Here is a 27,616-nt window from a genome sequence, read left to right on the forward strand (position 1 = left end):
CCTAAGGAACCAGGACACTCAGCTGTTCCCAGCTCCAGACTAGTCCCAAGGCACACAAGGAGACCCACAGAGTGCTTGCCATTCCTTGCTGCTTTTCTTTTAGACTCATCTGCTGCTTTTTGATCTCCCACTGACAGCTGCTGAAAGGGCCTTAAACAGCCCCCAAAGAGAGCTCTGAAAGAGATGTCAGAGCCAGACTTTCCCTGACAGAACAAAGCAAGGGGGAATGTTTACCCAGATACAGCTCAATGGTGCTGAAGTCTTCAGACATCTCCTAAGGACACATGCAAGAGTTTTCTGTTCAAGAGCTTTCCCACATTAGGCAAGGAGCCTTCCCTCTCCTTTAGCATTCTCAAGCTTGCCCTGCTCCCTCCCATGCAGGTAACACAATGCCAGCATACCCCAGGCAGCTGAACAGAGCTGAGCTTTGCTAAGTTCCCCTCTGTACAGTGTGGAAAGCAGACCAGGAGTGGATGAGAAGGGTGCAAACAGGAGAGGGAGGAGATGCTAGAGCAGCAACCAGAGCACTGAGAGCTCTTTCCAAAAGAGCAAACAGGATGTCAGGAGTCAAAGAAACCAAAGAGGAACAGCAGAACATGAGTGTGCTGTGCTCCATGCCAGCAAAGGCTGGTAAGCTGCACCAGGGCACAGCACAGCACCATGCCAGGCTCCAGGTCGTGGCAGCAGGCTCAGGGTGAGGAAACCCCCCTTGCTCATTTTATCTTCTAGGCCATCCCTGTGCCTTGTTTTCAAGAGTACTTAACATGCACTTAGAGATTCTTCTCAGGCTACAGAGCTGCTGTTTAGCAGCAACCCCTCCTGCTCCTAAGAAGTAAGAGCTTTCAGCAATGCTCTTTCCACCCTGGAGGTGCTCCAGAACACCCAGGTGGCCACAGCAGTTTGGGACATGGCTTAGTGGCCGTGCTGGGGACGGGGTGCTGGTTGGCCTGGATGATCTTGGAGGGCTTTTCCAACTGAAACAGCTCTGATTGAACTCCAGGAGGAGTTCAGAAGGAAGGACCAATTCTGGGTCCATTGCTAAAGGTAGAAACCCTGAAGGGTGGGCAGAAGGCACTGGAGGTTCAGCAGCAGTGTGCTTGGCAAACAGCTTACTCTGCAGTAACCCCCAGGACACTTTGGTCACAGGTCAGAAGGATTTAAGTTATGAACAATAAGTTATGAACAGGATTGACATGGACTCCCTGCTGCCTGATAAAAGCACTGCCAGGACAGAACTTCTGATCCCCAGAAAGGAGCGGCGCGCTCCCGGGGGCCATGGCGCGCTCCCGGGGGCCGCGGCGCGCTCCCAAGGGCCGCTCCTGGGGGCTGCTCCCTGCACCTCGCTGCAGCCTGAGAGGCTCCAGAGGGAAGTCAAATCAAATGCAGAAAATCAAGTGCTGATTGGAAACCAAAGAGCCACCAGCCCCTGCCAACAGTTGTGTGTTCTGCTGCTCCCGTACAAAGGGAAGGGGAGAAACCTTGCGCCAGGTCTCCCCGGAGGCTGGGGCAGGTGTGTCAAGTGGTTTGCTGTTTTCTTGCAGTGCTTGGCTCCTCTGACCCTGATCTCAACTAACCTAAGGGTTTAGAAATGTTGGTAACTCGCTGCTCAGCTCCCAGCAGCTTGCACAGGAAGCTGTGGTGGGAGCAGGCCGTGTCTCCTGCCCAGCAGCAATGGGATTGTTTTGCTAAGCCTCAAACCTTCGGAGCTTCTGAAACTCCTTAAGGCCTCCTCTAAATGCCACCCATCCAGCTGGAAGCCACTCAGTACTGTCACTCCCAGGTGAGTTCTGAGAACCAAGGGAGTGCCTTGTGAACACTGCCTGATGGACTAAACATGGAATGAGTCTGCTGAAAACCAAGTTCTGCTGCTCAGAGCAACTGCTGCCCCGCTCACTGCCAGAACCCACTGCCAGTCACTGAGCCCCAGCAGCAATGGAGGAGCTGTACCTTGGGCCACCAGAGGCACAATTCACTGGTGACTGATCTAAAGACAGGCAGGGTCTGCCCAATCCAGCACTAACCCCCAGGTGCACAGTGGGGAGAAAGGAAAAACCAGAAGGCAGTAAGTGCCCTGGAGCAGCCTGCAGGGCAGCTGTCCATAGGCCTTCAGACTCTGCCACACACTGGCTGGGGGGCAGGGACACTGGCCCCCAGCAAAGTCCAGCCCAGCCTCCAGTGCAGAGCTCAGCAATTGCTGCCTGGCACAGACTGACAGGCTGACATCCTCTGCTCACACAAGACCTAGTAATGAACTGCCAGGCTTGGGACAGGGAGGATTATCCAGCCAGTTCTCAGAGACTGCTCTGTCTCCTTGCCTGGAAACCAGCTCTTTGCCTGGCAATTTCTAGCTGACAAATGCTCTGCTGGTGCCAGGGCTGCTGATGTGCTCCAGCTGTCCTCACCTGCTCCTGCAGCATGCCAGAGGTGTGACTTCTGCTTCTTGCTAGAGCTGAGAACTGGTTCACAGACTGGTCAGTACATGTGAGGAGTCCACTTGGTGCCTGTACAGCACCCAGCTCTCCCTTACGAGCCCCGAGCCCCTGCCAGGCTGCACCAGCTTTCCAGCCAGCAGCTCCTCTAAGCTCTGTGTGACACACTCCTCTCCCCCGTGCTGCAGCAGCCAGGTTTCTGTGACAGTGGGGCTGGGCTGATGGCTGGACTCAAAGATCTGAGAGATCCTTTCCAACAGAAGCAATCCTGTGATTCTGTGATCTATGTAACCTGAGACGTTTGGAGTTGTTTTCTAACCAGGCTGATGTCAGAAATGAAAGAACAACACTTCAGTGCAAACCCTCCCCCAAAGCACCACCAGCCTTTGCCTCTCCAAACCCAAGTGCAAGAGGAGAGAGACCCTGAGGCAGCAGCAAGGAGAGTACAGCAGCTGCTTTTGGATTCAGCTCTGAAGACAGAGGCTGCTGATGGGATGTGGTCAGTGTGACCAAGAGCATGAAGCCACCACAAATGAGGACATTAGAAGCAGAGTTCCCAAAAGGAAAGGGAAAAGAGCAAGAGAGCCACTAACAGGGATCAAAACCAAGCAGGAAATAAAGAGCCTGCAAGCACAGCAGCAAGCGAGCAGGGCACAAGAAGTAGCTCAAAAGGCCACCAGCCCCTCCAGGGGCCCCCTCCAGACCAGCACAATCATCAGAGCAGGGATCTGTGCTGCCTTCCTTTTGGTGCTGGAAATGTCAAGGCTGGATCACCTTGCAGGGGCTGCCTGTACGACCAGCAGGGAGACACAGGCTCCTCCAGAGAGGAAATGATCTGAAAGACAATTTTCCCCCATCCCTAAGGTTTAACAGCAGTTTGGAGCAGAAGGAACATCCTGTTACATGCACTGCTACTCCCTGCCTTCATCCCCCCACCTCAAAAACCAAACCTCTTGGCAGTAAGGCTCCTGAGCCAGCCCTGCAAAGCTGGATGCTCAGGAAAGAGGCAGTGGGAATCTGTCCTGCTTGGTAAGCTTCCAATCTGCCACAGAAGCAAAGCACCTTCAGACACCACAGAACACAACCAGGCTACAGAGTGCTGCTTTTAAAGCTCTGCATCCTATAGCCTGGAAGAAGCCAGAAGACTTTCACTCAATTGCTGTGCCAGGCAAGGATGTCCTTCACGTTTCCTACGATAAACCACTGCATTATTGTGCAGTGATGAGCTTGAGGTGGGACACCCAGCTGTGTGTGAGGGCACCAGGCACTGAGAGGGCTTCTTTTTCTCCACAGCCTGTAAAGGGAGCCTGCAGAGCCAGCTCACCCACAGGCAGCCAAGGCATTCACCAAGCTGTCTCCTGGCAGCTAATGCTCCAGTGCACTCTGCACAGCCTGCCCAGTGCTTGTCTTCTACCACTGAACCACAAAACCAGGCTTAGGAGAGCTCTCTGAACAAGGCAAGAAGCAGCACTGTCCTAAACTGGCACCAGAATGACCTTCAGTGGTGTGTCAGCAGCAGCAGCAGCAGCCACTGTCCTCCCTTTACACACCAATCAAAACCAAACTAGAAACTCCACAACTGCATGGAGCTGCACACCTGTGGGGGATGGAAGAACAGCTCTGAGACACTGCAGCTAGCTGTAGAAAGCTATCCCCCTTCAGAAAATGATTCACAACTGGATGAAAACACTTTCTGAACTCTACTCATTGCCTAAACATCCTAAACCTCAGCGAGGACTCAGGATTCAAGTCACTGACACAGTTTACCACTAAGTCACAGAATGCTCTGGGTTGGAAGAGGCCTCCAAAGCTCATCCAGTCCAACCCCTCTGCACTCAGCAGGGACATCCTCCACTGCATCAGCTTGCCCAGAGCCCTGTCCAGCCTCACCTTGAAGATCTCCAGGCAAGGGCTCCAACCACCTCCCTGGGCAACCTGTTGCAGTGTTCCAGCAGCCCCCTGGTGCAAACTTGCTCCTACCATCTACCCAACCCATTAAGAGTGAACCAAACAGCAGCCCCCTCTGGGCCTGGCACAGCTGCCTCCTTAGTAAGGGAATGGAGCAGGTTCATGAAGTAGCAGCCTCCTGTTCCCAGTGGGGTGAACCTGCCCATGCAGTACTGCTGTCCAGCACAATCCCCTCTGAATATCACTTCTCCATCCAGAAGTGGAGAGGTCCCTTGACCATTTCAGTAGTCTCAACAGGTATAGGAAATGCATCTCCACTGCTAAGCTGGTGACAAACAACAGAGAGATAGCAGGGGCCCAGCACGGCTGCAGGGCAGCACAAATCACCACAGAGGAGCAGTGCAAAGAGAAAGCAGAGGGGAGAGAGTGGAGCTCAGACCATGATCCACACCCACAGGGGCCTCTCCTTTACGACTCCTCCCTCCCTCCAGGGCCTCTGTTAGGTGGGTGTTACAAGAGAAAGGGCAGTGGAAGGGCATCCATTGCATGGCCAAAAGGAACATGGGGGGGACAAAGCCACAGGCCCTTGCAGTCCTAAACCTGCTCTGAACACGACCCTTGCTTCATGGATACTTATATTTGGGTGGCACATCCAAGGTCAAAGAAAAGAATGGGTAGGTCCTAAACCATCCCCTAAATAAACCTGTTTAGTACCCCAGTTTGGACCAAGGTCTGAAGGCTACTGGTAGAAAGGATTCTGGAACAAAAGGTACAAGCAATGGTCCAAGAGGGGGCAGGTTCCAGAGGGCAGGAATGGCTGGAGCAAGGAGCAAGAGCCAGAGGCCAGTACCCACTCAAACACCCTCTGATGACAGCAGCCAGCAACAGACAGGGAGTGAAGCAAGGCAGAGCACCAGGAGCTGCCACCACAGCCCCAGAACAGTGCCAGCAGCCAGTAACAGACAGGGAGTGAAGCAAGGCAGAGCACCAGGAGCTGCCACCACAGCCCCAGAACAGAGCCAGCAGCCAGCAACAGACAGGGAGTGAAGCAAGGCAGAGCACCAGGAGCTGCCACCACAGCCCCAGAGCAGAGCCAGCAGCCAGCAACAGACACGGAGTGAAGCAAGGCAGAGCACCAGGAGCTGCCACCACAGCCCCAGAACAGAGCCAGCAGCCAGCAACAGACACTGAGTGAAGCAAGGCAGAGCACCAGGAGCTGCCACCACAGCCCCAGAGCAGAGCCAGCAGCCAGCAACAGACACGGAGTGAAGCAAGGCAGAGCACCAGGAGCTGCCACCACAGCCCCAGAACAGAGCCAGCAGCCAGCAACAGACAGGGAGTGAAGCAAGGCAGAGCACCAGGAGCTGCCACCACAGCCCCAGAACAGAGCCAGCAGCCAGCAACAGACACGGAGTGAAGCAAGGCAGAGCACCAGGAGCTGCCACCACAGCCCCAGAGCAGAGCCAGCAGCCAGCAACAGACACTGAGTGAAGCAAGGCAGAGCACCAGGAGCTGCCACCACAGCCCCAGAACAGAGCCAGCAGCCAGCAACAGACACTGAGTGAAGCAAGGCAGAGCACCAGGAGCTGCCACCACAGCCCCAGAGCAGAGCCAGCAGCCAGCAACAGACACGGAGTGAAGCAAGGCAGAGCACCAGGAGCTGCCACCACAGCCCCAGAACAGAGCCAGCAGCCAGCAACAGACAGGGAGTGAAGCAAGGCAGAGCACCAGGAGCTGCCACCACAGCCCCAGAACAGAGCCAGCAGCCAGCAACAGACACGGAGTGAAGCAAGGCAGAGCACCAGGAGCTGCCACCACAGCCCCAGAACAGAGCCAGCAGCCAGCAACAGACACTGAGTGAAGCAAGGCAGAGCACCAGGAGCTGCCACCACAGCCCCAGAGCAGAGCCAGCAGCCAGCAACAGACAGGGAGTGAAGCAAGGCAGAGCACCAGGAGCTGCCACCACAGCCCCAGAGCAGAGCCAGCAGCCAGCAACAGACACGGAGTGAAGCAAGGCAGAGCACCAGGAGCTGCCACCACAGCCCCAGAACAGAGCCAGCAGCCAGTAACAGACAGGGAGTGAAGCAAGGCAGAGCACCAGGAGCTGCCACCACAGCCCCAGAACAGAGCCAGCAGCCAGCAACAGACACTGAGTGAAGCAAGGCAGAGCACCAGGAGCTGCCACCACAGCCCCAGAGCAGAGCCAGCAGCCAGCAACAGACAGGGAGTGAAGCAAGGCAGAGCACCAGGAGCTGCCACCACAGCCCCAGAGCAGAGCCAGCAGCCAGCAACAGACACGGAGTGAAGCAAGGCAGAGCACCAGGAGCTGCCACCACAGCCCCAGAACAGAGCCAGCAGCCAGCAACAGACAGGGAGTGAAGCAAGGCAGAGCACCAGGAGCTGCCACCACAGCCCCAGAACAGAGCCAGCAGCCAGCAACAGACAGGGAGTGAAGCAAGGCAGAGCACCAGGAGCTGCCACCACAGCCCCAGAACAGAGCCAGCAGCCAGTAACAGACAGGGAGTGAAGCAAGGCAGAGCACCAGGAGCTGCCACCACAGCCTCAGAGCAGAGCCAGCAGCCAGCAACAGACAGGGAGTGAAGCAAGGCAGAGCACCAGGAGCTGCCACCACAGCCCCAGAGCAGAGCCAGCAGCCAGCAACAGACAGGGAGTGAAGCAAGGCAGAGCACCAGGAGCTGCCACCACAGCCCCAGAACAGAGCCAGCAGCCAGCAACAGACAGGGAGTGAAGCAAGGCAGAGCACCAGGAGCTGCCACCATAGCCCCAGAACAGAGCCAGCAGCCAGTAACAGACAGGGAGTGAAGCAAGGCAGAGCACCAGGAGCTGCCACCACAGCCCCAGAACAGAGCCAGCAGCCAGCAACAGACACTGAGTGAAGCAAGGCAGAGCACCAGGAGCTGCCACCACAGCCCCAGAGCAGAGCCAGCAGCCAGTAACAGACAGGGAGTGAAGCAAGGCAGAGCACCAGGAGCTGCCACCACAGCCCCAGAACAGAGCCAGCAGCCAGCAACAGACACTGAGTGAAGCAAGGCAGAGCACCAGGAGCTGCCACCACAGCCCCAGAGCAGAGCCAGCAGCCAGTAACAGACAGGGAGTGAAGCAAGGCAGAGCACCAGGAGCTGCCACCACAGCCCCAGCAGCCTGCAGGATGTCCTAGGCAAGGCCAGGGACTGGCACAGCCTGGCTCACCGGCCAGGTCAGGGTGCAAGGTTTACCCTCTGCACCCTCCCAAGGAATTCACAGCTGCTACAGCTTCTGCTGAGCCCCACCTCCTCCTGTATCCAGCTGCAGGTTTCTCTGGACACCACTGTGGGAGTGCAGTGGAAAGGGAGAGTGACCAAGCACCTGCTGGCGGTGCCCTGCTTGCTCCTGCCCGCGCCGGGAGGTGCTGCCGGGCCAGGCCCTGGGCTGCAGCTCTGCCCTCACAGAAGCTGTTCCACAGCTGCTCCTCCTTGAAAGCTCAACTTGGCTATTCCTGAGAAATGACAGGGGGAGGGGAGAGCAGGGTAGGAATGAAGGGAGAAGTGATTGGGTTTTCACAACAAGGCAATGGTTACTCTCTTTCTTTCCCAACCATTCCCAGTCACTCCTGAGCTCATCTCTCCAGATGCCTTTGAAGGCAAGCTGGCTACTGCCCACCTTCTGCCACACCACATGGAGCTGCTCCTGGGAAATGTCTCCTGCCAGTTGAACATCTGGCTGCTGAGCACTGGCAACTGCTTGTGGGATGCCAGAGCCTGGCTTTGCCCTCACTACCCACTAGTGAAGGCTGGCAGTTCACTTTTCTTCTGCATCCCTTCTGAACTTGAGCAGTCCTCATTACCATCACTCTGGAGAACTGTAAACCCAGGACCCCTCTCTACACTCTTATTCCAGTTCTCCATGCTTGTACTTAGTCACTCAGCCACAGAAAGTCCTTTCCCTTGTCCTACAGCTGCTCAGTTTCTTCTGCACTGCTCGGTGGATGCCTGCATCAAACACCTGTGGGAAATCCAAGTATCCAAGGAGAGACCTCACCTGCAGTGCTGTGCCCAGCCACGGGACCCCCAACAGGAGAGAGACATGGACCTGCTGGAGAGGCTCCAGAGGAGGCCACCAAGATGATCAGAGAGCTGGAGAACCTCCCCCGTGGGTATAGGCTGAGAGAGCTGGGGCTGCTCGGCCTGGAGAAGAGAAGGCCTCTTCAGAAGGGCCTGTGGTGACAGGACAAGGAGCAATGGCTTGGAACTGGAGCAGGGCAGAGTTAGGTTGGACATCAGGAGAAGTCCTGCACAGTGAGAGTGGTGAAATGCTGGAACAGGTTGCCCAGGGACGGGGGAGGCCCCATCCTGGAGACATTCAGATGAGACTTGATGTCCCCTCAGCAGCCTCCCCTCACCACAGGTGTCCCTGCTGCCTGCAGGGGGCTGGACAGGAGGACCTGTGAGGGTCCCTTCCACCCAACACAGCCTGTGAACTCTGTCAGATCTCTCTCATCCATGTATCACAGTATAACTTAGGTTGGAAAGGACCTCGAGGATCATTGAGTCCAACCTATCAACACAGACCCCATGGCTAGACCATGGCACCAAGTGCCACGTCCAATCTCCTCTTGAACACCTCCAGGGATGGGGACTCCACCACCTCCCTGGGCAGCACATCCCAATGAGGAATGACTCTCTCTGGGAAGAACTTCCTCCTCACCTCGAGTCTAAACCTCCCCTGGCACAGCTTGAGACTGTGGCCTCTTGTTCTGGTGCTGCTTGCCTGGGAGAAGAGACCAACCCCCACCTGGCTACAACCTCCCTTCAGGGAGTTGTAGAGGGCAATGAGGTCACCCCTGAGCCTCCTCTTCTCCAGGCTAAGCAACCCCAGCTCCCTCAGCCTCTCCTCACAGGGCTGTGCTCCAGACCCCTCCCCAGCCTTGTTGCCCTTCTCTGGACACCTTCAAGTCTCTCAATGTCCTTCTTAAACTGAGGAGCCCAGAACTGGACACAGGACTCAAGGTGTGGCCTCAGCAGTGCTGAGCACAGGGCACAAGGACTTCCCTGCTCCTGCTGGCCACACTCTTCCTGATGCAGGCCAGGATGCCATTGGCCTTCTTGCCACCCTGGGCACACTGCTGGCTCATGTTTAGGCAGCTGTCAATCAGCACCCCCAGGTCCCTCTCTGTTTGGCAGCTCTCAGCCACTCTGACCCCAGCCTGTACAAGCAAAGCTCAGCACAACTCCAGTGAGTCTGCAAAGCCTGGCAGCAAGCTGTGAGCCTTCCCTCAGCACAGTGTTGATGCTAAGTGTCTCCAGCAGCACCTGGGCAGAGCCTTCCTACCCTCCAGCAGATCCAGGGGGGACATACCTTCATGTGTCCTGTTTCAACATGGGGCTTGCTTCCCTCTGCATAGGAACCAAAGCTTCCCTGTAGAGCTTCTGCATGGCCTATGGAAAGTACATCTGGGAGTAGCAGCAGGGGCTTGCAACTCAGTGTCTGGGGGTTCTCTGGCTCCAGTCTCCCCACTGCTCCTGTGCTGGAGCAGGCTGAGGCAGTTTCATGCACAGGCTGCAGTGTGTTTTCCATGGGCATGCTCAAGGGGCTGCTCTGTCTGGCAGGCAAGAGAGAAGTTAATAGCACCCAGTGTCTCACCACTGCTGCCATGGGGCATGGAGAGGACACAGTGGACAGCCATGAAGAGACTTCAGTGCTGCTGGCAGCAAAGGAAAGACCCCCAGGAGAACAATAAAGCTGCAGTCACCTCCTATCCTCCAAGCTGTCCCAGGCAGGCTTGTGGAAGCACCAGCAGAAAGTGTCTGCCTGAACCAACAGAAACCCTCTGCCTCTGAGCTCTTCTGTTCAGTGTCATGTCCAGCACCACAGCCTGCTGGGGGCCTCTCCAAGCCTTCAATGACAACCACAGAGCAGGTAAAGTCAGAAGGGACTTCTGGAGGTCATCTACTCCAACCCTGCTGCTCAAAGCCCTGTCAACAACAGCAAGTTGCTGAGGGCTGTGTCTGGCTGGGTTTTGAGTTACTTGACTCCACATCTTTCCCCACCACCCCTCCAAGCACTCCCCCATCACCCCTGCACCAAAACAGCCACAGGGAATTTCCTCTGTCACAGTTTCTGCCCAGTGCCTCTGCTCCTGTCACTGGACACTGCTGAAAGGAGCCTGGCTCTGTCCTCTTTACTCCACTCCATCAGGTAGACTTAGCCTCCCCCTGCACCTCCTTCACTTCTCCAGGCTGAGCAGCCTCCACTCACACAGGAGAGATGCTCCAGGTCCTGACCAGACCTTTGCTGGACTCTCTCCTCTCAGCTGTACTGGGGAGCCCAGGAGCAGACACAAGCAGCACTCCATGGGTGGCCTCACCTGGAGTGGAAGGATCACCTCCTCAGCCTCCTGCTTACTTTTCTTAATGCATTCAGGATAGCCCTGGCCTCCTTCGCTGCAAGGGCACACTGCTGGCTCACACAAGCACCAAATGTGGGGGTTGGAAGGGCCTCTTGAGTCCAACCCCTCTGCTACAGGAGGTTCCCCTAGAGCAGGCTGCCCAGGACCTTGCCAGGCTGGTCTGGAATCCCTCCAGAGAAATGAAACTCCCACTGGCTCAGGGCAGCCTCCTCCACTGCTGCAGCACCCTCACAGCAAAGAGATCTCCCTTAGGCTCAGAACTTCCTGGGTGCCAGTGTGTGCCCACTGACCCTTGTCCTGTTGCTGGGCACCACTGAAGAGTCTGGCCCCACCCTCCTGACCTCACCCTGCAGATAGCAATAACTATTGATAACAGCTCCTCCCAGTTCCCTCTTCTCCCAGGCTGAAGAGCCCCAGATCCCTCAGGCTGCCCTGAAGCCCTTCGCTGGACTCTCTCCAGCAGCTCCCTCTTGAACTGGGGAGCCCAAACCAGACACAGTTCTCCAGATGTGGCCTCACTAGAGCAGAGGGAGAGGACAACCTGCCCTGCCCCTGCAAGGAGCCAGGCAGTCCCCAGCATACACTGCTGCCTGTGCTGCTCCCCTCCAGGGGCACAGCTGGCACCTCTCCTCACTGCAAGTTCTTCTGTCTGCTGAGGTCCCTCTGGATGGCAGCACCAACCTCCAGCCTAGCTCTCTGGTCTAGTTCTGCATCCTCTGCCAACTCAGAGTGCACCTTTGTGTGGCCACTCAAACCAGCTACAAAGTGATGAATGGCACAGGGCCATCCCTGGAAGCATCCAAGATGAGGCTGGAGAGGGGCTCTGAGCAAGCTGACAGCTGAAGCTGCCCTTGCTCACTGCCCTGGCATTGCACTGGCTGACCTGGAGGAGTCACTTCCAACCCAAAACCCTCTGTGGCTCTTCAGTTTAGCCCTGGGGGACATCACCAGGGACTGGCCTCCAGCTGGCCTGGAGTGCCACTGCTGACCACCTCTGGAGGCCACCAGCTCAGACAGTTTCCTGCTCTTCTCATTATCTACTCCCATGGCTGCACTTCATCAGCCTGTGCAGGAGGATTCTAGGGGAACCTGTGCTGAAAGGCTCGCTGAAGTCACAGAACCACAGAACATCCAGCTGGGAGAGAGCTCCAAGCTCAGCCAGTCCAACCCAAGGCTGCACTGCAGGCTCAGCACCAAACCATGTCCCTAAGCCCCAGGGCCACAGCTGCTGGAACACCCCCAGGGATGGGGACTCCAGCACTGCCCTGGGCAGCCTCTGCCAATGGCTGAGATCCCTTCCAGGGCAGAAACATTTCCTGAGCTCCAGCCTGAGCCTCCCCTGGGGCAGCTTGGAGCCATTGCCTCTGCTCCTGTCCCTTGCCACCAAGGAGCAGAGGCTGTCCCCTCCTCACTCCAACCTCCCTTCAGGGAGCTGCAGAGAGCAAGGAGGTCTCCCTCAGCCTCCTCTTCTCCAGCCTCAACACCCCCAGCTCCCTCAGCCCTCCTCTAGCCCAGGGGCTCCAGGCCCTTCTCCAGCCTGGCTGCCCTGCTCTGGACAGGCTCCAGCCCCTCAGTGTCCTTCCTGCAGGGAGGGCCCAGAGCTGAGCACAGCACTGAGCTGTGGCCTCCCCAGTGCTGAGCACAGGGGATGGTCACCTCCTGTCCCTGCTGCCCACCCTGCTTCTGACCCAAGCCAGGCTGCCATTGGCTTCCTTGGCCCCCTGGGCACTGCTGGCTCCTGGTCAGTGACTGCCAGCCAACACCCAACACCCAGTGCTCTGCCCTCACCCCCTCAGCCATCTCCCTGAAGGTGCCTCAGCATGATTTCCCCTTCGTAGGTCCACACTATGCTGACAGCTCCAAATCAACTTCTAGTCTTTCAGATTCAAGCTATTCCAGCTCCTGTTCTTAGTCTCTTCCAGTCTGAGCCTTTCACTTCTGCTCTACACAATGCACTCCCTCATTAGCAGCTGCACAAGTGCTAATTGGGGTGGGCTCAGAACAGCCAATCTCCCAGCACTGCTTAACCAACCCCTCACTGCAGGAACAATGCTTCCCTTTTCCCCACCACTGATTGAAACTGCAGCTGGAATGGCCTCATCCTCTCAGAGGCAGGCCAACAGCCTCCTACCCATCCCCAGACCTACTTACTACTGCCTGCTGGGAAACCCCAAGTTTCCAAGCACTCCATCCAACTCCCATAGCTGTGAGAATCTCTCTCCCTCCTCGAGCCCTGTGGTGCTGGCAGCCTTTCTCCACATCTCCTGCAATCCCCTGCCTTCTCAGAACCCCCTGGCTTGGCCATCTAGCCCCATCACCTGCACTGAGCAACCAGATCAGGTGGCCCAGGCTCTGGAGAGAAGCAGCCCTTCAGCTCAGGCCTCCCTGAACCTGAGGCACCAGGAATTCCAGGGAGGACCTTCCCTCTCTCTCTCCCCTTCAGAAGTGCACTGAAGACACATCAGAGCCCAAGCTGTGCTAAGGCCCAGACCCCTGCTTACCCTGAGAGGGGAAGAATGCACAGCACCAAATCCTCTGCACCCAAGTACCAACCTCCACTAGAACTGCATCAGCCCCTCTGCAGCAGCAGAGTCATGATCAGCTTTCCTCAGCTCTGCCCCAAACACCCTCCTTGCTGATGTGGCTGGGGGGCAGCTCAGCTCCACAGGCCCTGCAGCTGTGGTTTGACTGTGGGTTCTGCAGCTGACCAAGTGTTCCAGACAGGCTGTGGTGTTCAGCTGAGCTGGAAGGAGAGACTACAAGGGCAGTCCTGCATCCTTTCATCAGTTTAGTGATGTGCTGCCAAGAAAGAGCCCCTCTCAGAAGCTGTGTTGTACATTTGGCCAGGACAGGCCTGCTGTAGCTCCAACAGACCAAGGAGCAGCCTTTAAGGGTTTCTGGGGTGCTGATGCTGTCTTCAGCCAAGCAGCTGACTAACTTTTAAACAAATCTGGACATACTCCCAATCAATTACAACAATTTGCAGGCAGCTGAAGTCCTAGGCCAGTGTTAGCTGACAGCAGCCATTCACAAACTCTCACACTTGTGCAAAGTTCAAGCAGCTTGGCACTCTCTCTGGCAGGCAATTGTCCCTCAAAGCATGAGCACTATTCACCCAAGTGAATCACTGCATTGAGGGGACAGTTGGTTGGCAGGGGAGGACAGGACTGACAATGTGCCTCACACACAGAAGGTGCAGCGAGAGTGCCTAAACACCAAGAAGCAGTTCAGACCATGCAGAGGTGAAGCCAGCTGAAGACAACAAAAGCACAGGATGCTCCTGGGAAGGCACTGGTAGTTCAATAAGCTTCCTACCTACAACTGATCTTGTAACAGTCCTTGTGCCATGTCCTGCAAAGGCACAGAGGTGCTGCAGAGTTCCAGTTCACTGCTCAACCCCCTAGCACCAGCAGCTCTTTGCAAAGGGATCTGCACTCCTCCCAGGGAAGAAATTTTATCTCCCAAGCAAAATGTTAACAAACAAAGGGTGCAGCAGCATTTAAGGACTTGGTCTCAAATTACTCTAAGGAGATGACAATGTTCCAGCCCCTCTGCCCCTCGTTAAACTTCAGCTTTATTAAGGACAAGAAAGCTAAAGGTGCTTAGGTGAAAATAATCAGCCAGCCTGTTTGGTTTATTCACGATGCCAACAGGCACCAGAAGCACTGGAAGAAAGGTTTGATGTGAGTGGCAGGTGGCTTCACTTCAGCAGAAGCAGAGCAGAGTGACCCAGAAGCAATCCCAGCAGCTGAGCTCACTTCTCCAATACTCTCTCTTCACCATTTGTGCACACACCACAGACACAGCTACAGAAAGCACTGAAGAGGCCAAAGGCAACACTCTGCTGGGGAAGCCAGGGGGATTACTCTGGACACCACAGATGACTCCAGGAAAGACAGAGGAGAGCCTGCAGTCCATCCTCTGGTGTAGATGACTCAGCCTTGTCCCTCCTCAGCCAGGCAGCCGCTTGGGACACCAGCCTGAGGCTGAAGGGGTGAAGCCATGCAAAGCCCACAGCACTTGGCACAAAAGCCGGTTCAAGGTAAGCAGGTGGATCCCCTCCAGCCACTGCAGGAGAAATGGCTTATAAAGGGTTTATAAACTGTTCCCAAAGTGTTAGGGATGTCTCATGACAATTCTTAGCCCCCACAAAGGAGATTCTCCTCCTGTGAAGATCTGTACTGAACACCGAGCGACCTGCTCCCTGCTCCGAGCTGCTGCAGCGCTGCTGTCTCATGGCACAGGCTGAGTCAGCTGAACCAACCTGCTTGTTAAAGCTAAGAGATGCAGTTCCACTGCCTGTAAACAAAGGCAACACTTCTTCCTCTTCACTTTATACTCTAATGAAGTATAATTCAATAGAGTTGTCTCCACTTATCCCAGAGGACACTTTGATCCTGCTGTGTGAAGCTAACCCAGCTCTCCCTGCAGCACAGGGGAGTTCTGCACTTCAGTGTGGCAAAGGCTCCTCAGCTCCCAGCACAAGGTTACAGCATCTGTGAACTACAACAGGTCTGGATTTTCTGCTTCCTAATGGATAAAGAGGAAAAGAAAAGGATAAATATACAGAGTTGGTTTGATGGAAGGAGCAAGGAACAACAGAAACCTGCTTTCCACTCCAGCTCCAAGCCTGTGAAGAGCTGTTTCACCTGGCACTGGTTCTAAAGGCTCAGACAACACCTGCAGGGACAGCAGTGCTGAGGACCTCTCCCCCTGCCACCAACTACTGCTATTCCTGTAGTGCTTCACTGGAACTCACAGCCACAGACTGCACCAGCTTGGAAGGCACCCTCCAAGGTCATCTTGTCCAACTCCGTGCAGGCAGCAGGGACAGCCCCAGCTAGGGCAGGCTGCCCAGGGCCACACTGAGTCTGAGTTTGAATGCCTCCAGGGCTGGGGCCTCAACCACATCCCTGGGCAACCTGTTCCAGTATTTCACCACCCTCGTCGTGCAGAGCCTCCTCCTGAGGTTCAACCTAAACCTCCCCTGCTCCAGTTTCAAACCACTGCTCCTCATCCTAACCCCCCAGGCCCTTCTGAACAGCCCCTGCCCAGCCTTCCCACAGCCTCCTTTCAGATATTGAAATGCAGCTGAGCTCTCCCTGGAGCCTTCTCTTCTCCAGGCTGAAGAGCCAAAATCCTTTCAGCCTGTCCCCACAGCAGAGATTCTCCATCCCTCTGACGAGCTCTGTGGCCTCTGGACCCACCCCTTCAGTTCCACGTCTCTTGTGTTGAGGCCACCAGAGCTGAACACAGCACTGCAGGTCAGTTCTCACCAGGGCAGAGCAACAGTCAGCCCTCCTGGCCACACTTAAGATGATGTTAAAAGACAGAGGAGAGATTTTTGGTATCTTCAAAGGAAACAAACCCCAGCAAGTATGAAATCTATCTGTGCTGACCCCTCAGACACTGCAGTGACCAAGACCAGTCAACAAATTCAAGCTAGTATGTTTTCTGGTAAATAGACCCATCAGATTTAAAACCAAATGTGATTTGATTTTAGAGCCCTGGCCTTCTGCAGCCTTGCCTACAAGGCAACAGACTATTAACCTTCACCTTAAAATGTAGCACTGCTTGCTCACACCAAATTCAACCAGGCTCTCCACTCACATGCCACTGGACAGAAGAGAAAAGGGCTTGCACACAAATTGGGCTTTCGCTGCTCAAACAATTCCATAGCCCACAAGAACTGAGACAAACTCTTAGAGCATTAAATACACATGCACAGAATCCATGCCCCTGGCAAAAGGCTGACAAAAGCAGAGTAAAGCAGCTCTGTGCTGGGAGTCAATCTATGTACTGACCACTGAAAGCCAGCCAGTGCCAGGGCTTGACCTGCACCTGCTGCTGTTACCAGACCATGCTGCAGTCATGCCAGCTTCACAGAGGGAAGTGCTGGCTGGAGGGGAGCCCAGAATGTTAGGGGCTGGAAGAGACCTCCAAAGCTCATCCAGTCCAACCCCCCTGCCAGAGCAGGAGCACCTAGAGCAGATCACACAGCAACACATCCAGGTGGGTCTTGAATCTCTCCAGAGAGGGAGACCCCACAACCCCCCTGGGCAGCCTGCTCCAGTGTTCCCTCACAGGGAGAAGATTCTTTCCCATGTTTCCATGGCACTTCCTCTGCCTCAGCTTTCACCATTGCCACCTGTGCTGGCATTGGGCATCACTCAGGCTGCCCTTGGCCTTCTTGGCCAGCAGAGCACATTGCTGGCTCATGGTCAACCTCCCATCCACCAGGACCCCCAGGTCCTTATCCCCTTGACTGCTCTGCAGCAGCTCAGCCCCCAACCTCTCCTGCTCCCTGGGGTTGTTCTTTCCCAGCTGCCAGACTCTACCCCTGCCCTTGCTGAATTTCATTCCATTTCTCCCTGCCCAGCTCTCAGCCTGTCCAGGTCTGCCTGAATGGCAGCACAACCCTCCTGTCTCAGCCACTCCACACAGTTTGGTGTCAGCAGCAAGCTTGCTGGCAGTGCTCTCTGTGCCCTCAGCCAGGATGCTGATGAATAGATTGAATACAACTGGTCCCAGTCCTGACCCCTGAGGGACTCCACTAGACACAGGCCTCCAACTGGACCCTGTCCCTTTGACCACAACTCTCTGACTTCTTCCCTTCACTGCCTGATCATCCAGAGCACACTGCCTCAGCTTAGCTGCCAGGATGCAGTGGCAGACAGTGTCCAGTGCTTTACTGAAATCACAATAACCACACCCACTGCTCTGCCCTCATCCATCCCCCTGCTGGTATCCTCACCAAAGGCTGGCAGGTTGCTCAGACAGGACTTGCCCTTGGTCAAACCATGATGGGGCTGGAAGCTCAGGTTGCAGCATGGGAGGCTTCCTGTTCTGGTTGCTGGCCCTGGGTTCCAGGTTCTCGGCTGCTGTCCTTCCCACAGGGATGGCAGCAGGACAAGGAGGGCTGGGGGAGCAGCTCCCTGGCCTGGCCTTCAGCCTCACTTGCTGCTGCTTTGTGCTGTGCTGCTTCTGCAGCAGGCTCAGGGAGTTGTGCAGCTGCACCATCTCACTTGTTTTGGTCTCAATCCTGAGTTCTTGTGTGCCACTTTACCCTCGCTCCTGTGGTGGGCACAGGGCCAGGGTACCCTGCCGGTTCGGTTTGACCTCTTCCCTTCTGATCTGAACCACTGCAACCCTTTCTTTGGGAAAGGAATGAAGAAGGACAAGGCTAGAACTAAGTCAGTCCCATCTGTCATCTCTAAACTGCCTTCATGTTGCACACCTCATGACAGTCTAAGCCAGGCACTTCTACAGGTTTCCACACTGTGTGAAGGGAAATCAAGAGTTAATTGGTATAAGAAAGTCCTCCAGAGGCTAAAGAGTCCCAGGGGGATGGGCAGTTGGACCCAGGACACTGCAATTCATAGATCATAGAATTGTCAGGGTTGGAAGGGACCTCCAGGATCAGCCAGTCCCAACCCCCTGCCATGGGCAGGGACACCTCACACCACAGCAGGTTGCTCACAGCCACATCCAGCCTGGCTGCAAACACCTCCAGGCAGGAGGCTTCCACCACCTCCCTGGGCAACCTGTGCCAGGCTCTCACCACCCTCATGGGCAACAACTTCTTCCTCACAGCCAATCTCAATCTCCCCACTTCTAGTTTTGCTCCATCCCCCCAGTCCTTCACTCCCTGACACCCTCAAAAGTCCCTCCCTAGCTTTCTTGCAGCCCCCTGCAGATCCTGGAAGGCCACAATGAGGTCTCCTGGGAGCCTTCTCTTCTCCAGCCTGCACAACCCCAACTCTCTCAGGCTGTCTCCAGAGCAGAGCAGCTCCAGCCCTCTGCTCCTCCTCCTGGCCCTTCTCTGGACACCTTCCAGCCCCTCCAGATCCTTCCTGGCACAGAGGCTCCAGAGCTGGCCCCAGAGCTGCAGCTGTGGTCTCAGCAGAGTGGAGCAGAGGGGCAGAATCCCCTCCCTGGCCCTGCTGGCCACACTTCTCTTGCTGCAGCCCAGGCTCTGCTTGGCTCTCTGGGCTGCAAGTGCTCCCTGCTGGCTCCTGCTGAGCTTCTCCTCCCCCAGCACCCCCAAGGCCTTTTCTCCAGGGCTGCTATTCTGTTCAGTTTCCCTCCATCTCTCTGCTGAGGCTGAGAGGGGTGGAGGTTTCTGGAAGGCTCTGGCCTGATAGAAGGTGAAGAGCTGAGCCCAGTCTGTGAATGTGCTCCTGTTACCTGAGTGCCTTTTGTACAGATTTGTAAACAGAATTTCCTTTCAAACTTCCACTCCAGTGTGGAGCATTTCTATTTCACTCCTTGGGAAGGGGTAGCATCTCTTTTCTGGCCTTTTGCCCTGGGCAGCTGATGGCTCAAAACTAGGACACCATGAAGCATTTCCTGTTCAGTGCAGATCTCTCTGCCAATGCATAGTATAGAAGGATGCATTACAAATGTATCTCTATGCATGGCAAACTTACTCCTCAGTAAGACAGGCCGAAAGTTTATCACTTCCAATAACCTCAGCACTGTGATTTGTGAGTTGTGTTTTAAGGGCATAACTTCCACAACTCAGCATCCCATTCTTGTGTCTTCTGAAGCTGAAAATGTTGTACTTGCATTGTGCTGATTCATTTGAAGACCACAGGACTTCAAGCAGCCCCCCCACATTAGGACACCTTTTCTGCCCCCCTAGAGGCTATCAGTGCAAAGCTCTCTCAGCCTGAGCAAGTGTGGCTGCTGAGCAAAGGAAGTTTACCCTGAAAACTTCCTCAACTGATTTGTAGCAACAGCTAAGGAATTATCCCAGTTGTCTCTTGCTGGGTGATGGGTTTCCACAGGGACAGTGCTCTGCTCTGTGCTGCTGCTGCTACCTTCACTCAGACAAGGGCATCAGCCCTGGCTCTCTGTTCCTGTCTCCAATGCCTCATTTTCAGCTGGATGTGAATGAGCTGATGCAGCCAACACCATTAATAACCCTTGAGACAAATATTTAGCATCACTGGCAGTTAAACAAACCCCTCCTTCTCCATGCTTCCAGGACTTTGTCAGCTTATTGATGCTTCTTCTGCCAGTAAGAGGGGGAGGGGCAAGCAATGAACCCCACAGAACATACTCTGGCAAGCCTCTCAAATATCACAAGCCTTGAACCCAGAAGGCACCCTGAGATTTTAAGACCCTGCTGCTGGAAGAAAACCTGAGAATGTTTATTTCAAATGGGCAGAATCAGAACTGCTGCTGCTGCAAGCCCCAGACTGGAATTTCTCCTTTAAGCACACTTCCAAACCCTTTTGCTGGAGACATAACTGGGGGGGGGGCAAAAATAAAAGCTGAAACCCAACCATTTGCCCATCTGGACTGCCACTCAGCAAGCAGGTGCAAGCAGAGAGAGGAGAAGCTATGGCAAGGTTTGGGATAAAAGCCAAACAAGCAAAAGCAGCTCTCCATCTCCTCCAGCCCTGGGCAGACCTCTGTGCACCGCTCACAGGATCTAGCCAGGTGCAATGCAAGGAATGGGCTTTGCCCCATGGGTCTGACCCAGGCCTTGCAGAAATCTGCATCAGGAAAAAGAAAATAAATCCCTGGAAGTACTGGAAGATTTTCTCTCAAGAGGAAGCCCCCACAAGTGAGCAAGAGGCACTGGCACACGCTGGCAGCTTCATTCTCACACCAATGGCGGCTCGCACCCCTGAGGAAACGTGAAGTGCTTCAGATGAACCCTGGGCACCATGGAGTCACAGACCATAAACACTGACTCAACAGCCCCAGAAGCAGTGAGGGGTTCTGCTGACACACTGTTTGCAGCTCAAGCAGTAATGGGAAAGGGGACAGAACAAACTTGCTTTCATCACCATAAACTCTCCTCTCTTGACATCACAGAGCGTTAGAAGTTGAAAGGCACCTCCAGAGAGCCTCCAGTCCCAGCCCCTGCCAGAGCAGAGCACCCAGGGCAGGGCACACAGAACACATCCAGGTGGGGTTGGAAAGTCTCCAGGGGAAGACTCCACAACCTCTCTGGGCAGCCTGCTCCGGGGCTCAGCACCCTCACAGTAACAAAGTTTTTCCTTCTGTTCCTGTGGCTCCTCCTCAGCTCCAGCTTGCCCCCAGTGCCCCCTGTGCTGTCCTGGGCCATCCCTGAGCAGAGCCTGGCTCCAGCCCTGCACAGCTCTTCACAGAAAGATTGGTCATTGGAATGGGCTGCCTAGGGAGGTGGTGGAGTCACCATCCCTGGAGGTGTTTAAGAGGAGACTGGATGAGGTCCTTGGTGCCATGGTTGAGTTGATTAGATGATGTTGGGTGACAGGTTGGACTTGATAATCTCAAAGGTCTTTTCCAACCTGGTTAATTCTATTCTATCTTTATCCCCAGCAATGAGGGCACCCCTCAGGGTCCTCTGCTCCAAGCTCCAAGCTCCCTCAGCCTGTCCTCACAGGGAGATGTTTCATTGCCTGCAGCACCTTTGTGGCTCTGCACTGTGACATCCTTGCCTGCCCCTCCTCTGTTTGTCAATGCTACAGCCTACAAGCTTTTCCACCGTGCAGTCTGCTGTCAGGTTTCCTGCAGAGGTTCAAGTGCCACTGTGGGCAGGGATCACTGCTGTGCCCTTGTCTCACACCTGGGGGGCACTCTTCATTCTCTGCCCCTCACACACCAAGAACACTACAAATGTCATCCACTGATATGCTTTGGGAAGCAGGAAGGCTACATTTTTAACCTCAAACTGCAGGCCTTTGGAAAACCAGCCCCAAGGCACAGACAGGAGGTACAAGTGAACAACAAAACCAAGCTGGAAGATGTAAAACTGAACTTGGGGTTTTGTTCTGAACACTTTACAATGAACCCCAGAACTTTGGTATTTACATTCAAATTTCCTTCCTCAGCCACAGCTTTGTTCAGTTATTCTTTTCCAGTCTTGCAAGTGAATCCTGAGCTTCAGATCAGCTGAAAAGGAGAATGTTGCCCAGACACTGCTCAGCTTTCCAGGGGAGCATGCTTTGACCAGAGCCTCAGCCCTGCTGTGGATGGAGGCTCACCAAGGCAAGCCTATTGAAAAGCCAGCTGTTACCAAGCACACCAGAAGTCCAGGTAGATAAATACTCCTGAGTTGGAGCTGAGGTTCACCACTAGTCCCCCCAGCCTGAGCTGATGGCAATGTTGGATGTTCCAGGAGAGAGCCTAAGAGCCAGGCAAGCTGTGGCCATGCTATTCTTCCATCAACCTGATGGACTCTGACCTTCAGGGCATTTTTGCTGCCAAGACAGAGGATTCACTTTGGGCAAGCTCAGCTGGTAAAAACCAGGAAAAGCATGGGAAAAAGAGCAAGGTGTACAGAAGGAATTTCGAGAGGGTTTGTTGGTTCTTCTGTGATCACAAGTGTCAGCCAGGCATTCAGGTTCCAAAAGACAGCAGCCAGATCACACAGAGCTGGAGTTCCTTTGCCACATCTTAAGCACATGTAAGATTTTTGTTATCTAACCACACTTAAAATAACTTACTAAACCATGACTGTTCACTATCCATTTAAGTCTTCTTTTCCTGACTGACTGCCAAAACAGTTGTGCTGCACAGCTGACACACAAGAGCCTCCTAGGACTTTAGTCCTAAATCTGCTCCCATGAGCAGTGCCTCTTCCTAGAATCACAGAGACATTCATGATGGCTGAAAATGTGGAAGCCTGTAGCCAAGCTCCTGCATATTCCTTCTTGAACTTGATATGCATCACCAAAAAGTTTGCCTGAACCATGGGCAAATATTTGGGAGGGGGATGAACACAAACCCTTTCTTTTGCTAGGGGTTGCCCTGACTGTGTTCAGCACCCTGTAACATTACCTAGCACTGCAGTTAAGAACAACTGAATCAAAACCCCAGGTCTTGGCCACAACATTTGATGCAGCCAAGGACTTTCTTCCCAACAAGCCCTGTGGCAGTATCCCACTGAGCTGCAGGGCCAACAGTCCTCACAGGAGACCCCCAGCTTGAGGGCTCATTACAGCCAAGAGCAATTGTGAAACCCAGGTACCTACCCAAAGTGACAAAGGAAAGAGGATTCCCCACCCCACTTACAGTTACCCTCTATTTTTCCCACCAATGTGTGTTTAAATCTAAAGGGAACAAGACTCAGGCACAAGTGATTACTTGTAGCTACTTAATCTCGAGCATTAAGGTCACCATCATCTTCACCCCTGAGCCTGCAATCAGCCTTGCATCTTCACCTGTGGGTGCAGTGCCTCCCATTTCAGCAACTTCCTATGGTGTCAGGATCTGCTCTGAAGCACTGGCATTAGAATAGAATAGAATCAACCAGGTTGGAAAAGACCTTTCAGATCATCCAGTCCAACCTATCACCCAACACCATCTGATCAACTCAACCATGGCCCCAAGTGCCTCATCCAGGCTCTTCCTAAACACCCTATTACAAGAGGGATGTGGAGGTGCTGGAAGGTGTCCAGAGAAGGGCCAGGAGGATGAGCAGAGGGCTGGAGCACCTCTCCTGTGAGGACAGACTGAAGGAGTTGGGGTTGTTCAGTCTGCAGAAGAGAAGGCTCCCAGGTGATCTAATTGTGGCCTTCCAGTATCTGAAGGGGGCCTACAGGAAGGCTGGGGAAGGACTTCTCAGGATCTCAGGGAGTGATAGGACTAGGGGGAATGGAATGAAGCTGGAGGTGGGGAGATTCAGGCTAGATGTGAGGAGGAGGTTCTTCACCATGAGAGTGGTGAGACCCTGGAATGGGTTGTCTGGGGAGGTGGTCAAGGCCCTGTCCCTGGAGGTGTTTAAGCCCAGGCTGGATGAGGCTCTGGGCAGCCTGATCTAGTGTGGGGTGTCCCTGCCCATGGCAGGGGGGTTGGAACTAGATGATCCTTGTGGTCCCTTCCAACCCTGAATGATACTATGATACCTCCAGGGATGGGGACTCCACCACCTCCCTGGGCAGCACATCCCAATGGCCAACCTCTCTTTCTGGGAAGAACTTCTTCCTAACATCAGCCTGAATCTCCCCTGGCAGAGCCTGAGACTGGGTCCTCTCAATTGTCAAGGATAAACCTTCTTCAGTGGAACTGGCAACAAGAATGACCTCTTAAAAACTAAACTTCTCCTACAGTTAGTTAACTGACAGCCCCCTTTAATAGGAACTTTTTTTTTCCTACTATATCTAGCACACAGAATTTATCCAGGTTTGCCTTCAAAACCTGGCACCTTGATAACACAGTCTGGAATCCTACAGCTCTAAAGCCTTGGCTTGAAGGCAGCTGGAAACTGCAGTGATTGAAGGAAGCTACCATATGGCAACCATACAGCAGGTTGTATTAAACAAAAATGAATTCAAAGGAAAAGTGGCTGCCACATCACAAACCCCAACTATAAACCAGCATCTCACTGCCATCTCAAGGAGAACAACAAAGAAATGAACAGCAAGAAGGAGCTAGCGACTTGTATTTGGAGGTGGTTACTCCAGGGCACAAATGAAACCACTCTGTGACAGCAGCCTGAGAACCTTCACTTCTCACTCACTAACCCACCTGAGCCATCAGCTGCCAGACTTCCAGTACCAGAAGCCCAAAAGCTTCCATGAGAGCTTCAGAGTACCCACAGACTACACCCTCACACAGGTGTCCTGCCTGGCATGATGCAGCAGCGAGGCCCTGCTCAGAAAAGCTTCTGTGGTAACGCTGCCACCAGGCTCCAGATGAAGGCCAAGGGCTCAGCCAAACTGTGACCAAGGCGCGAGGCAAAGCAGCTGGGGCCAAGGAAGGAGTACAGATCAGAGTGTGGAGTTCCTCTAGCTAACAGTCTGAACACAGGGACTTATCCATGGAAAAACAGCATCATGCAATGGGTTGGAAGGGACCTTGAAGCTCATCCAGTTCCAAACCCCTGCCATGGGCAGGGACACCTCCCACCAGCCCAGGCTGCTCAAGGCCTCATCCAGCCTGACACCTCCAGGGAGTGGACATCCACAGCCTACCTGGGCAACCTGTTCCAGGGTCTCTCCACCCTTACTCTAAAGAATTTCTTCCTAATCTCCAGTCTAAATGGCCCCTCCTCCAGCTAAAGCCCTTGCCCCTTGTCCTGTCCTCCCCAGCTCTTCTGTACAAATACACATTCTGTATAGACACATATATGTACATATGGATACATAAATACACCTATCTTCTGTATAAATACACAGCTTTTGTCCACAGAGAACAGGAAACACACACAGCTACTTTGTTCATGCAGTAAACTTTGCCCCCACGGCGTGCCATGTCCCACAGCACTGTCACATGGCAGCCACCAGCTCCTGGAGTGCACAGCACCCATTCCACTCTTGGCGAATCCCAGCCCCAAATAAAGACTGCCAATAAAGACAGGAAGCCCAGACTGCTAGCTGCAGCTCCCCAAGAACTGTGTCACACAACAAAGGTTATTTTCTAGCTCTTTCAAATAATGCACCAAGTTAAATATACTTTCAGCTTTGTCATTTATCTCAGAGCCAAAGAACTGTTGGGAGACAATAAATATTCCTCTGAAAAAATCTCTCTTTGTAGCATGAAATGCAGATTAAGCTACCTTGGGCTCACTGCTCTCCTTCCAAAGGCAGCTCTTCAGATTTCCAGGAGTGGCACTGGGCTCCAGATACCAAGAAAGATGACTGAAAACTGGCCCAGGAGCTCTGCCAGCTCCACAACAGGGAGCCCCATTCCCTGCATCACCTGCTACCTTGAGGTATTGCTATGAGCTCTCCAGTGTGTGCACCATAAGCTCTCTCCCACCTTGCTTGCTCACATCCACAGATTTTGTAGGAATTTCTCACCTGAGACCTCAGCTACCAAACTGGTTAGAAATCAGCTAGCAGCCAGAATAGTTCTTAGAGGGACGGACAGCACAGGCCCTGCAGCTGCATTTGAGCCACGCTTCCTGAGGAAACAGAGCTAAGGAAACCCATGGAATGATTAATAACAACACTGCTACAAGCTGCTCTCGTCCTTTCCCACACCTGGGAACACTGGAGCTTTTCACCCAACATTCAGCTCAGTGCTCAAGCTGCTTTCTTTCTGTTCCTGTCACAGATACTCTCTGGTCCCAACCTTGGACATCCTGGCTAAGCAAAACACACCCAGGATCTCCACTCTATGCTTACGTTCAGCAGCAGCTTCCTGTGGCCTAACTTACAGACACACATCAGAAGCAGGGGTGGAAGGGCAACGTTTGGCTGTGTGGATGGGAAGAATTCTTACATCTAGGAAGCCTGCAGAAGCAGAGGGTTGTGGTAAATCTGCAACACACTGACAGTGTAACTGACAGGGGAATTCTATTAGAGATTCCTCTTCCAGGGCTTACTTCCCAGAAACAAACAAACAAACAAAAGCCTCCAAGGTAAACTTTTAGATCTCGCTTGCAAAATTTGCCTGCAATTCATTTTCCTGCCTATGGATTATTAAGCAACAGACAACATTCCCTGGCAACACGCTCCAAGTTTTCAACCGATTTTGGGCTATCCTGACCGTTTAAGTAAATCCAAACACCTCTTTCGTCATTTCTGCGCAGGTGACACGCAGCAGGTATGCCTGAACGCACCTTCTCCGCGGCCAGGAGGTCCGGCGCTATTGATAACCCACTTTTCTCATTCCCAGGGGCCTGTACCCACAGGCAGAGCAGACGCGGACCGGCCCGTTCCGACGGCAGGTTTCTTTGCAGCGCCGTGCCCAGGAGCCGCCAGGCTGGCCTGGCCCCGGGGGGGTGTGCACAACTCTGCGCAGCAAACCTGCAGCCGCACACAGCACCGCAAGCCACCCGCAGGCTCCGCGGAACAGGGGCCTGTGGGTGTCCAACACTTTCTTTTCCTTTAATCGTAAGAAAGATGAAGAGGCTTGATGAAATATCATGACTGAACGCTAATGACTCAGAAATTTAAAGCAATCGTGCTCCACCTGCTCGAAGCAAGGATACAAACCAGATCAGAGGGCGAAAAAAACATTACAGCCATCAATTCCATACAGGCCAAGCCGCAGGCGGCTCGGAAAGCGATTCCCCGAACGTCGGTCTCGCACATCCGCCTGCCGAGCGGTGCCTGCCGAGCGGTGCCGGCCGAGCGGTGCCTGCACCCCACCGCCCGCGCCCGGACCTGGAGCGGGCAGGGCGCGCGCCGCGCACAGCTCACGCCGAGCGCCGACCCGGGGGGGAGCCGGCAGCCTCCCGCAGAGCGCCGCGATGGCGGCAGCCCGCCGGTGGGGTGCGGGCACAGAGCTCCCCCTCGCAAACTTCCCCCCTGCCCAGCCCTCGCAGCCAGCCCGGCCCGGCCCCGAGCGGCGCGGAACGCCGCGGCTCCCTCCCGCCCGCCCGCTCGCTGCCGCGGCCCCGCGGGCGCGGGCCGGGAAGAAAGTTGCCGAGAAACTTTCTGCGGCGGAAGGGGCCGGGGATGAGGCACGCGGGGCCCCTGCCCGGGGCGCGGCGGCGGGGCGGCGCGGCGGGGACAGGCCGGGGGCGGGCGGCCGGGGCCTAGCGCTTCGGCGGGCGCCGCCATCGCGGCCGCCTCTCCCGCGAGGCAGGGAGCGGGAGCGGGGCCGCGGCCGAGTCCTCACCTGCCTCTCCTCGGCGCGGCGGGTGGGAGACGGTGGGGGCAGGGATGGAAGCAGGACCCCCCCCGCTCCTCCCGGAGCCGCGGCGACCCGGGGAGGGAAGGGGGGGAGGAGGGGAAGGGAGGAGGGACGAGGAACGGGAGGAGGGAGCAGGGCGCTCCGGTGCGTGCGGGGAGCCGGAGCCGTGCTGCGCGAGCAGGCGGAGCCTCCCCGCCCCTCCGGCCGGGCCCCGCCGGGCCCCGCCGCCCCTCCTCCGCCGCGCTCGTGCCCGCCCCCGCGCCGCCCGCGCGCCCTGGGAGCGGCTGGCCGCGCCCGAGTCCGTGGCGCGGGCTGCGGGCGGTGGCAGAGGCGGTGGCAGAGTCCGCGG

At 55.0% G+C, this 27,616-nt stretch overlaps 1 protein-coding gene across 1 annotated transcript in view; it reads right to left on the bottom strand.

The window, feature by feature from the left end:
* The window catches only part of YES1 (YES proto-oncogene 1, Src family tyrosine kinase), an 81,321-nt gene extending 53,936 nt beyond the window's left edge, over window positions 1-27,385 (bottom strand). The window contains exon 1 of the mRNA XM_068165488.1: window positions 27,253-27,385. The gene's annotated coding sequence lies outside the window, so the exon portion shown is untranslated. The remainder of the gene's footprint in view (window positions 1-27,252) is intronic.
* Window positions 27,386-27,616: the final 231 nt, after the last annotated feature.

This window comes from Melanerpes formicivorus, unplaced genomic scaffold (genome assembly GCF_026170545.1).
Source record: "Melanerpes formicivorus ecotype bairdi unplaced genomic scaffold, bMelFor1.0.p_v2 SCAF_89, whole genome shotgun sequence".
Taxonomy (NCBI): Eukaryota; Metazoa; Chordata; class Aves; order Piciformes; family Picidae; genus Melanerpes; species Melanerpes formicivorus.